The sequence below is a fragment of the Oryzias latipes genome, chromosome 11 (genome assembly GCF_053564925.1).
Source record: "Oryzias latipes strain Hd-rR chromosome 11, Olatipes_Hd-rR_3.1".
NCBI classification, from domain to species: Eukaryota; Metazoa; Chordata; class Actinopteri; order Beloniformes; family Adrianichthyidae; genus Oryzias; species Oryzias latipes.
The window spans coordinates 25,932,933-25,943,950 of record NC_136247.1 but is presented as its reverse complement, the minus strand read 5'-3'; the positions used below and the strand labels follow the sequence as shown (position 1 = coordinate 25,943,950).

The window sequence follows — 11,018 nt, the reverse complement described above, 5'->3', positions numbered from 1 at the left end:
ACTAAATTTACATTTTACCATCTGAGGAATGTCACCAGAGTGAGACCCTTTCTCTCTGGAGCCTGGGCTGAAATCTTAATCCATGCTTTTATTACATCCAGAATACATTATTGTAATGCCCTCCTTTCTGGTGTAAAGAAAACCACTCTTAATCACCTGCAGCTAGTCCAGAACTCTGCTGCACGCCTTTTAACGAGAACCAGGAAGAGGGAGCACATTACACCATCCTAAAATCTCTGCACTGGCTCCCTGTCAGCTTCAGGATTGATTTTAAGATTCTTTTAATAGTTTTTAAGAGTGTCCATGGTCTTAGTCCTTCTTTTATATCAGACTTGCTTTTAACGTATGAACCTCCCAGACCCCTCAGGTCCTCAGGTGCAGCCCTGCTGAAGGTCCCTAGGGTCAGGACAAAAAACCACGGCGAGGACTCGTTTAGATTCTACGGGCCTCGTCTGTGGAACAGCCTACCTGAGGATGTGAGGGCCTCATCTACTGTTGAGGTTTTTAAAAAGAAATTAAAGACACACCTGTTTAACCCAGCTTTTAAATAGATTTCATATCTTTTCTGAACTAGAATTTTCATTTTTTACTCTTCTGTTTTATGATGTTTTATTGCATAATTTTATTGTTGTATTTGTTTAATCTAGAATTTTTACTCTTATAATTCATGATATTTTATCACATACATATTTGTTTAAGGTCTTTTAGCCAATTAGACTGTTTACGAGTGTTTTCTCACCCTTGGCTGGGGTGTTTGTGTCTGTGCTGACACCCAACGGGAGGACAGGGCAGACGGCGCCTGCTGGTTTCTTTCTTCTCTTTTACTTGTGTTTGTTTTTGTGAATTTTATTGTGCAGGGCTTATTTAATTATTTTATTGCATGAATGGGGATTGGTGTTTTCTGCATTCTTGTTTGTTTTTATGTACAGAACCATGAGCTGTTTTTTTCCATGAAAGGTGTTATAGAACTAACAATAATTTAAAATTGAATTTAAATGATTAACTTTTGTCCATTAGCAAATCTAATACATTTATGAAACAGTGTAACTTAGTTTTTGCATGACATGTTCAGTCAATTGAGTTATTTTTTTAGAGATAAATCTCAGACATAAGTTAGTATTAATAAATGTCCATCCCCCATTTTTGAGTATTTATAAGAATCATTATTAACAAAAACTAAGACAAATACTCAATACAAACTTCTTTAAGCTTTAATAAAAGAACCTCAGATAAAGTTACTGCTGTTTGATTATTGTGTCTTTCTTTGTGTGTTTAGTGTGTCTACAGTAAATCAGTCAGTGTTTCAGTCTCTGGAAGAACTTGAGGCAGAAACATTCAAATGAGTTTCAGTTCATTCTGATGAAGTAGATTTTGTACGATGACTTTTCACTGTGTGAACACATCACCGCTATGATAACTCTGACAGTAATAAACTCCTGAATCTTCAGCCTGGACTCCACTGATGGTCAGAGTGAAGTCAATTCCATTTCCTGATCCACTTCCACTGAATCTGGAGGAGATTCCTGAAAATCTGTCTGATGTTCTGGAGATCAGAGCTTTAGGAGCTTCTCCAGATTTCTGATGGTACCAGGAAAGATAATATTGTGAACCTGAATAGTGAGCTACTTGTCGACTGGCCTTACAGTCAATAGTGACCTTTTGATTGAGCTGCACTGATTTAGCTGCTGGCTGAGTCAAAACAACATTTTGTCCAACAGAACCTGCAGAGAGAGAAGAACCACAAAGAACATGAGATCCTGAGGAGAAACTCAGCTGCACTCCAGATGATTCTCACATGACACAAACATCATCTTCCTCACCCTGAATGAAGCAGAGGAGAGTCCAGATGAGGACGCAGATCAAAGTCATGGTTTGACTGAGGAGGAGGAGGAGGATTTCTGTGTCTTCTGCTGTGATGAAGGACAGCTGTCAGTCATCCAGTCTTCAACACTCAGGACTATAAAGTCTCCCAGAGCACTGGAGCATGGAGCTGCTGATGCAAAGTGTTTCTATGGAAATGCAACCACTGACTCCAACAGGAACATGGATCTCTGTCATCAGGATTCACATCAATGGATCAATCAATCATTCCAGATGGGATTAATAAATATGGATTCATGGTCAAATATAATATTTGTTTTTCACTACTAGTACGTATTAGAGTACCTTTACATCTACAAAATAAGAACTTAAGTAGAAAATAAGCTAAATTTAGCTGGAAAAAATAAAATTTGTGTTATTATTTTTTCAGTAAGAACCTTTTTCACATCAATCTGTTGTGTTTTCCAGTCAGACTGTGTTGAGTTTGTTGTGTTCAAAGTCAGAGAGCGTGTCTCTCTGCAGTCAGAGGTTTTTGTACGACGACTCAGTTAGTTTGTATCACTGTGGTACACGTTTGGTGGAGGAGAAAACTCAATTTTTTATTATGTTACAGAAGTTTAGAGTCTTGAAAAAAATGTTAATTTCATTTTTACCTTTTATTCAATGTTTCAGCTCTCAAATTCTGTTTAAAGTTTTACATGATGGTTCATTTTGTGTCTTAAATTACTTATTTGTGAAAATATTACATGAATTTCAAAATAAGATAATATCACAATTTCTTCGTTTTGATATTGCCTTAAAACGTTAAAAAAATGGTTTTTTTTTGCTCAAGGAAAGCTATATTTTAGTATTTTGAAAAAATAAATAAAAAGTTTATATAAGTTCACATTTTTTTCTGAAATCTGCACTTATTTATGTCTGGGTCACGGGGTTGACAAACCTCTTCTTAGCAACTCTTGGTTCAAAAATAACATAAATATATATTTTCTTAAGATGTTTCTTTTACATTTTCTGCATGTTTTTGACTGATATCATGATCTTAAAGAACCCAAATGTTTTCAGTCTGTTTGTTCAAATGTTCCTGAAATAATTGAACAAACATGAAAATGATGTATCTTCTAGTTTGAACTGTCATTGGTTCCAAAGAGCGTTTGTCCTCATGAGGACTCTGTGTGCTGATCTGCATGAGAGCTTTCTGAAAGGAAGTGAAACAGTGTGTGAGTGAGTGACTGATGGAGCAGAAACTAACATCTGACAGAAACTTCTTCAAGGAGAACATCAACGTTCACACAGTCAAGGAGTTTGATTGACAGCTGTGTGCTTCCTGTCCTCTAACCTGATTGGCGTCTTCTAGGTGATGTCCGTCCCAAGCTGACAGTGCTGTCCCCCTCCATGCATGAGGGGAATGCCACACTCCTGTGTCTGGCCAACAATGGCTTCCCTTCAGGCTGGACTCTGTCCTGGAAGGTGGGCGGCAGCAGCATCAGCAGCAGCTGGGAGGAGAGCAGGAGCCCCGGGGTGCTGCAGAAGGACGGCCTCTACAGCTGGAGCAGCACCCTGAGGCTCCCTGCAGACCAGTGGGAGAAGCTGGACTCTGTGACCTGTGAGGCCACCCAGGACTCCCAGACTCCAGTCTCAGAGACTCTGTGGAGAAACCAGTGTTCCTAGTCACCACCTGACTGACTGGAACAATATTTTTGTGTTTCTGCTTTTACTGAGATTTCAGCTGCATTGATGTTTTAATCTTCTTTCTTTGTGTGCTATAAAAACATTTTTATTAGACATTGATTATTTGATATTTTCTGCACAATAAAAAATACTCTTCTAAGTTGTTTAATTTGTGATTTCTAACTAATTTTAATGAAAAGATTTACATTAATTAAAGCTGCAAGCAGCGTTGTTTGGCCCGCAGGTGCTACCCGCCTTCCACGCCCACCTCTACGCACCATAGCCGCCCTATCGCTGCACACATCTACCCAGCACCGCTGCCCTCACTGCCTACCTTTTATCAAGGCTCGTCACGCTGCATATACACATTATGCTAACTAAGCTAATATAGCTAAAAGTGCTAGCATCGTGATCGGCATCATCCACTGATTTAGAAAAACACATTGCTTAAGTTCATGTTCCATGTTCCATCCCTCTGGAAGACCTCGTGCATTGTTCCTCTCCCCAAGGTCAAGCCCCCTAAGGAAAACAAGGACTATCGGCCTGTAACACTGACCACACATGTGATGAAGACCTTTGAGAGGTTAGTGCTTCAGCAGCTGAAGCCACAGGTGCAGCACGTCCAAGATCCACTGCAGTTCGCATACAGGGAGAGAGGAGGGGTGGAGCAATCCTCTACTTGCTACACCGCACCTATTCTCACCTGGATGAAGGAGCCGGCGCTGTGAGAATGCTTTTTTTTTATTTCTCCTGTGCCTTTAACACCATACATCCTCACCTGCTGCAGGAGAAACTCACCAGGATGACTGTGCAGCCATTCTTGGTGTCCTGGATCATGGACTATTTGACCAACAGGCAGCAATATGTCCACATGGGGGGATCTGTCTCCAGTACCCTCAGCTGCAGTGTAGGGGCACCACAGGGGACTGTGCTGTCTCCTCTTCCTTTTACGCTGTATACATCCGACGTCCGCTATAACACCTCAACCTGCCACATGCAGAAATTCTCGGATGATACAGCTATTGTGGCATACATGAAAGGAGAAGAGGAGAGGGAGTACAGGCGGCTGGTGGAGGACTTTGTGGCCTGGTGCGGGGAGAATGAGCTGCAGCTGAACATCCAGAAGACCAAGGAGATGGTTCTGGATTTCAGAAGGAAAGCCCAAACTCCTCAACCTGTGCACATAGAGGGAGAAAGTGTGGAGATGATACAGACCTACAAGTACCTGGGGGTTGTGTTGGACCACAAGCTGGACTGGACTACCAACACGGACCAGCTTTATAAGAAGACCCAGTCGAGGCTGTACTTTCTCCGGAGGCTGCGCTCCTTTAACATCTGCACAAAACTGCTCCACATGTTTTATCAATCAGTGGTGGAGAGTGCTCTCCTCTATGCTGCTGTGTGCTGGTGCAATACTCTGGTGTTCAGAGTGAGGAAACACAGGAAACTCTGTAAGCGAGTCAACACCATTCTGACCAAAGCAGTTGGCTCTTCCTCAGCAGTGTAATATCCAATTGGGCTGTGATTGAGAGGCCTCCCAACGTTTTCTGAATGCCACATCATGCCATCTTTTGCTTTTTCTGTTGGCACAGTGTGTCTCCTCTCTGTCGTCCTCTCTTTTCTGATGGCGATGAAATCTCCTCATCTGTGATCTGATTTCTGAGATCTGAACAATGAAAACCTTCAGCAATGTAAATATAAATGTTGTTTCACTTGTTTATTTTAATTTTTTTTTTGTTTTTCGTTGAATTCTAGTTGAAACTATAAATTCCAAAACATGTCAAATAGGCCTCCTTTGCCTCCCCAGTCCAAGAAACATGTGGTTAAATGAAATGACTAAATTTCTCCTAGGTGTGTATGTGAGTGTGCCTTGTTATTTATCTATGTGGCCCTGCAATGGACTGGTGACCCATCCAGGGTGTACCCCTCCCCAGTTGCTTGTGACTAGCTGGGATGTGCTCCAGCAGACCCCTGTGATCCTGACCAGGATGAGCAGGCACAGAAAATAAATGGATAGACAACTGCTAGAATCAGCAAATGAGAACAAGATGTTCATGAAATCTTATCAAAAGAAATATCAGTCTGAGTCCAGCTAAAGGAATATCTCTTCTCCCTCAGAGTCAAATGGGTTGACTTGCTCCAGGATAATTTTCAATGTCTGCTCAGGGTAGTAAAAATAAGGCATCTTGGTTTTTCGGTTGACAAACTGTGAGTCAAAGTTTGTCAGAGCTTGGAGGCTCTTTTGAAGCAAAAAAACCTCCCCCACCCTGATCTGAGTAAAGAATGTGGCTAGCTAGGACATGTCTTCATCCAGATGATCAGGTAGTTGGTGCTGCATTTACAAATGAAAGGTGGCTAATTGAAGGCTGTTGAATTAGTCATTTCGAGCCACCCAGCCATTTGGCTGTGCTCTGGACGCTGCTGGGGGAGTGAAAAATCCTGGGCGTTCTAGTGTTAAAAGTCTGCACTCAAGAAATTTCCCTTTGTTCCCAGACGGCCTCAAGTGATTCGGATTTGTAACTTCTTACGTTTTGATGGTTTTGGATTTGGGAACCCAGATCGATCTGTTTTATTCTGTTTTTAGAAATATTGTTAGGGAATAAATTTGTTAAACTTAATCCGGTGGAAACCCGTGGTTTTCTTCTTCTCGACTTTTTTGAACATGCAACAAGGAAAGTAATCTCAAAGCGACAGATTATTTCCTTCATTGTGCAGCCATAGTAATCACTATGATTTGGAAAATGACCGTCCATTGTACTACACTTTTGTACTATACATTGTACTATTTGTACAGTTTACAATTTATGCTTATGTTAACTAATTATTTGTTTTCTCATCCTTCTTTGCAAAGAACTTGACCTGCCAGATGATGGGGAGAACAGGTTCCAGAGGATGCCATGCTTTGCCCACACCCTTCAACTCGCATTGAAAGATGCCATGAAGCACCCAAATGTTGATTCGCTCATAAGAGCAAGACACCTTGTAAGTGCTGTGACGAAATTATCAGTGGCAAATGAAGCATTAATCAAAAAGTGTGGCAAAACTCTGGTCCGGGATTGTAGCACACGCTGGAACAGCGTGTTTGATATGCTGAGAAGATTGCTGGAGATTAGAGCTGAACTAAACTAAGTACTTGAGGAGTTGAGCATGGACACACTTCTCACAAGCGACTGGACTAAGCTTGAGAAATTGGTCAAGCTACTTGAGCCCTTTGCCATTCACACAGACCAACTTCAGAATGACAGCCAGTCACTCTCACAAGTAGTGCCATGTCTGCTCAACCTAGAGGCACACCTGATGACCACTACTGCTGGAAAGCAGTTAGCACAAGTGCTGAAGTCTTTGCGAGAACGTTTTTCTTCTATTCTTAGTCCTTTTTCCCCACAGTTTGATGCTACACCAGCAGCAGCCTGCCTTATGGATCCAAGCGTTTCACTGGTTCTTCAAACACCAGACACGGTGCCACTAGAGAGGGCAGCTTAGTCTTTTGTGCAAAAACTGGCTACTGCTCAGAATATCCCTACTGCTTCTCAGGATGATGTAGCCACTGCAACAGCCAGTCAAACAGCAACAAGATCCCCTCCGACTATCCTACAGAAATATCGCTTTCTTGCATCCAGGATGGAGGTAAATGCGTCACTGACAAATCAGCCTGATGTGACCAGTAGTCTGTTGACTGAAATAAATAAGTATGTTGAGGATGTCAAACACGGTGTCTTTAATGAGACACCACTGCAGTTCTGGAGGTCAAGAATGGGTGTTTACACAAAACTTGCCCCTGTGGCATTGGACCTTGTTAGTGCCCCTGCCTCACAAGCCTTTGTGGAGCGCATCTTTTCTGTGTGTGGAATGTTGCCATCTGGCCTTAGAAACAGAACAACCACATCTCTTGAGCAGCGTGTCTTCCTCAAGATCAACAACAAATTGTTGCTTGACTGAAGTTCACTCATTTCTGTTTTACACAAACACACCACCTTAAAAAGCTGCATTTTAAAATTGTTCATTCATTCAAAATGCAAAGGTTGTTGAATTGTTCAAGATTTTTTACATTGAGGTCCCTGGGTCTCTTGTTTTCCGTTTACATGTGTCTTTAGTCTGTTGGCTATGTTGATTTGTACTCAGCACACTGTATCTAACATCAGAAGCAGTACTGCTCAAATATTGTACCTAATGCTGTTATCGGCTGTTGTATTTTAATTTAAGGATGGTTGTCCTTTTGTCCTCTGAATAATAAGTGTTACAAAATGTATCTTTGTTTGAGTTTTTATAATACAATACTTATTCTGGGGATTTTGAATCATGCACCTGACAAATATCCTAATTTCCCAAAAGAAAATAAAAATAAATAAAACTTACATTAAAACTAATAAAAACTAAAACGAAGCAATTTCAAAAAATTAAAACTAGTAAAGCTGCCTCTAAAAACTAATTAAAACTAAATAAATTTAAAAACAAAAATTTAAAACGAAATAAAAACTAAAACTAATAAAAAATCCGAAACTATTATAACCTTGCATGGGAGTTGTCCCATCCACCTTTTGGTTGAAGGTAGAGGACACCCTGGATGGGGCACCAGGTTCATCACAGGGCAACACAACCACACACTCACATCTAGGGACAATTTAGGCTCAGCAACCAACATGTGATGCACAGTCCTGGACTGTGGAAGAAAGATGTTTCTGGAATAAAGACTACTTATTGAAACTTTGTCATACATTTAGATTGATTATCTTCTCAATAATTGGTTAATCGGTTCTGAAGCTGAGAGGGATAGGGTCCAATTTTGTCTGTCAACCAATTCTATGACTACATGTGACACAGTAAGGAACCTCGGTGTGATTCTAGATGCAGATCTGAGCTTTGACCAACATGTGAATCAAGTGACTAAATTTACATTTTACCATCTAAGGAATATCGCCCGAGTGAGACCCTTTCTCTCTGGAGCCTGGGCTGAAATCTTAATCCATGCTTTTATTACATCCAGAATACATTATTGTAATGCCCTCCTTTCTGGTGTAAAGAAAACCACTCTTAATCACCTGCAGCTAGTCCAGAACTCTGCTGCACGCCTTTTAACGAAAACCAGGAAGAGGGAGCACATTACACCATCCTAAAATCTCTGCACTGGCTCCCTGTCAGCTTCAGGATTGATTTTAAGATTCTTTTAATAGTTTTTAAGAGTGTCCATGGTCTTAGTCCTTCTTGTATATCCGACTTGCTTTTAACTGATGAACCTCCCAGACCCCTCAGGTCCTCAGTTGCAGCCCTGCTGAAGGTCCCTAGGGCCTACCTGAGGATGTGAGGGCCTCATCTACTGTTGAGGGTTTTAAAAAAAAAGAAATTAAAGACACACCTGTTTAACCCAGCTTTTAATTAGATTTCATATCTTTTCCAAGCTAGAAAGTTTTTTTCATTTTTTACTCTTCTGTTTTATGATGTTTTATTGCATCATTTTATTGTTTTATTTGTTTAATCTAGAATTTTTACTCTTATATTTCATGATATTTTATCACATACATATTTGTCTAAGGTCTTTTAGCCAATTAGACTGTTTACGAGTGTTTTCTCACCCTTGGCTGGGGTGTTTGTGTCTGTGCTGACACCCAACGGGAGGACAGGGCAGACGGCGCCTGCTGGTTTCTTTCTTCTCTTTTACTTGTGTTTGTTTTTGTGAATTTTATTGTGCGGGGCTTATTTAATTATTTTATTGCATGAATGGGGATTGGTGTTTTCTGCATTCTTGTTTGTTTTTATGTACAGAACCATGAGCTGTTTTTTTACATGAAAGGTGTTATAGAAGTAACATAATTTAAAATTCAATTGAAATGATTAACTTTTTTTTATTAGCAAATCTAATAGATTCATGAAACAATGTAACTTAGTTTTTGCAGGTTATGTTCAGTCAATTGAGTGATTTTCTAAAGATAAATCTCAGACAGAAGTTGGTATTAATAAATATCCCTCCCCCATTTGTAAGTAAATATTAGAATCATTGTTGACAAAAACTTTAGTAAAAGCCTCTCAGATAAAGGTACTGCTGTTTTAATATTGTGTCTTCCTTTGTGTGTTTAGTGTGTCTACAGTAAATCAGTCAGTGTTTCAGTCTCTGGAAGAACTTGAGGCAGAAACATTCAAATGAGTTTCAGTTCATTCTGATGAAGGAGGTTTTTGTACGATGACTTTTCACTGTGTGAACACATACTGACTGTTGATATAGTGATAACTCTGACAGTAATAAACTCCTGAATCTTCAGCCTGGACTCCACTGATGGTCAGAGTGAAGTCAATTCCATTTCCTGATCCACTTCCACTGAATCTGGAGGAGATTCCTGAAAATCTGTCAGATGTTCCATAGATCAGAGCTTTAGGAGCTTCTCCAGATTTCTGATGGTACCAGGAAAGAAAGTAATGTGAACCAGTCCAGTGAGCTACTTGTCGACTGGCCTTACAGTCAATAGTGACCTTTTGATTGAGCTGCACTGATTTAGCTGCTGGCTGAGTCAAAACAACATTTTGTCCAACAGAACCTGCAGAGAGAGAAGAACCACAAAGAACATGAGATGCTGAGGAGAAACTCAGCTGCACTCCAGATGATTCTCACATGACACCAACATCATCTTCCTCACCCTGAATGAAGCAGAGGAGAGTCCAGATGAGGACGCAGATCAAAGTCATGGTTTGACTGAGGAGGAGGAGGATTTCTGTGTCTTCTGCTGTGATGAAGGACAGCTGTCAGTCATCCAGTCTTCAACTCTCAGGACTATAAAGTCTCCCAGAGCACTGGAGCATGGAGCTGCTGATGCAAAGTGTTTCTATGGAAATGCAACCACTGACTCCAACAGGAACATGGATCTCTGTCATCAGGATTCACATCAATGGATCAATCAATCATTCCAGATGGGATTCCAAAATATTGATTGATATTTTTGCTTGTTTTTCACTACTAGTACGTATTAGAATACCTTTACATCTGCAAAATAAGAACTTAAGTAGAAAATAAGATAAAAGCTGAAGAAAATAAAAACTTGCATTATTATTTCGGTAAGAACCTTTTTCACATCAATCTGTTGTGTTTTCCAGTCAGACTGTGTTGAGTTTGTTGTGTTCAAAGTCAGAGAGCGTGTCTCTCTGCAGTCAGAGGTTTTTGTACGACGACTCAGTTAGTTTGAATCACTGTGGTGGACTTTTGGTGGAGGAACCAGAGTGGAGGTTGGAAGTAAGTTACTTTTTTTAAACTTTAATTACAACTGAGCGGTTTTAGATTTAGATTTATGACATTTTCACACAAACTCACAAATTAATTTTTTATGATTTCTTATCTTACTATTTTCTCCTCTATAATGTTAATGAGCAGCTTTGGGTTTGAAACAAATGAGATAAATAAATAAAAATCTTTTCCTTTTATTATATAGAGATTTTCTCCTAAAAATTTTTCAGAAATTGTCTAAAAAAATCGTTTTTTTTTGCCGTAAAGAGAAGTTGAGTTTGTTGTGTTCAAAGTCAGAGAGCGTGTCTCTCTGCAGTCAGAG

General features: G+C 40.1%; 1 pseudogene; it reads right to left on the bottom strand.

The window, feature by feature from the left end:
• Window positions 1–1,386: 1,386 nt before the first annotated feature.
• LOC111948227 (immunoglobulin kappa variable 4-1 pseudogene) lies at window positions 1,387–1,930 on the bottom strand (annotated as a pseudogene).
• Window positions 1,931–11,018: the final 9,088 nt, after the last annotated feature.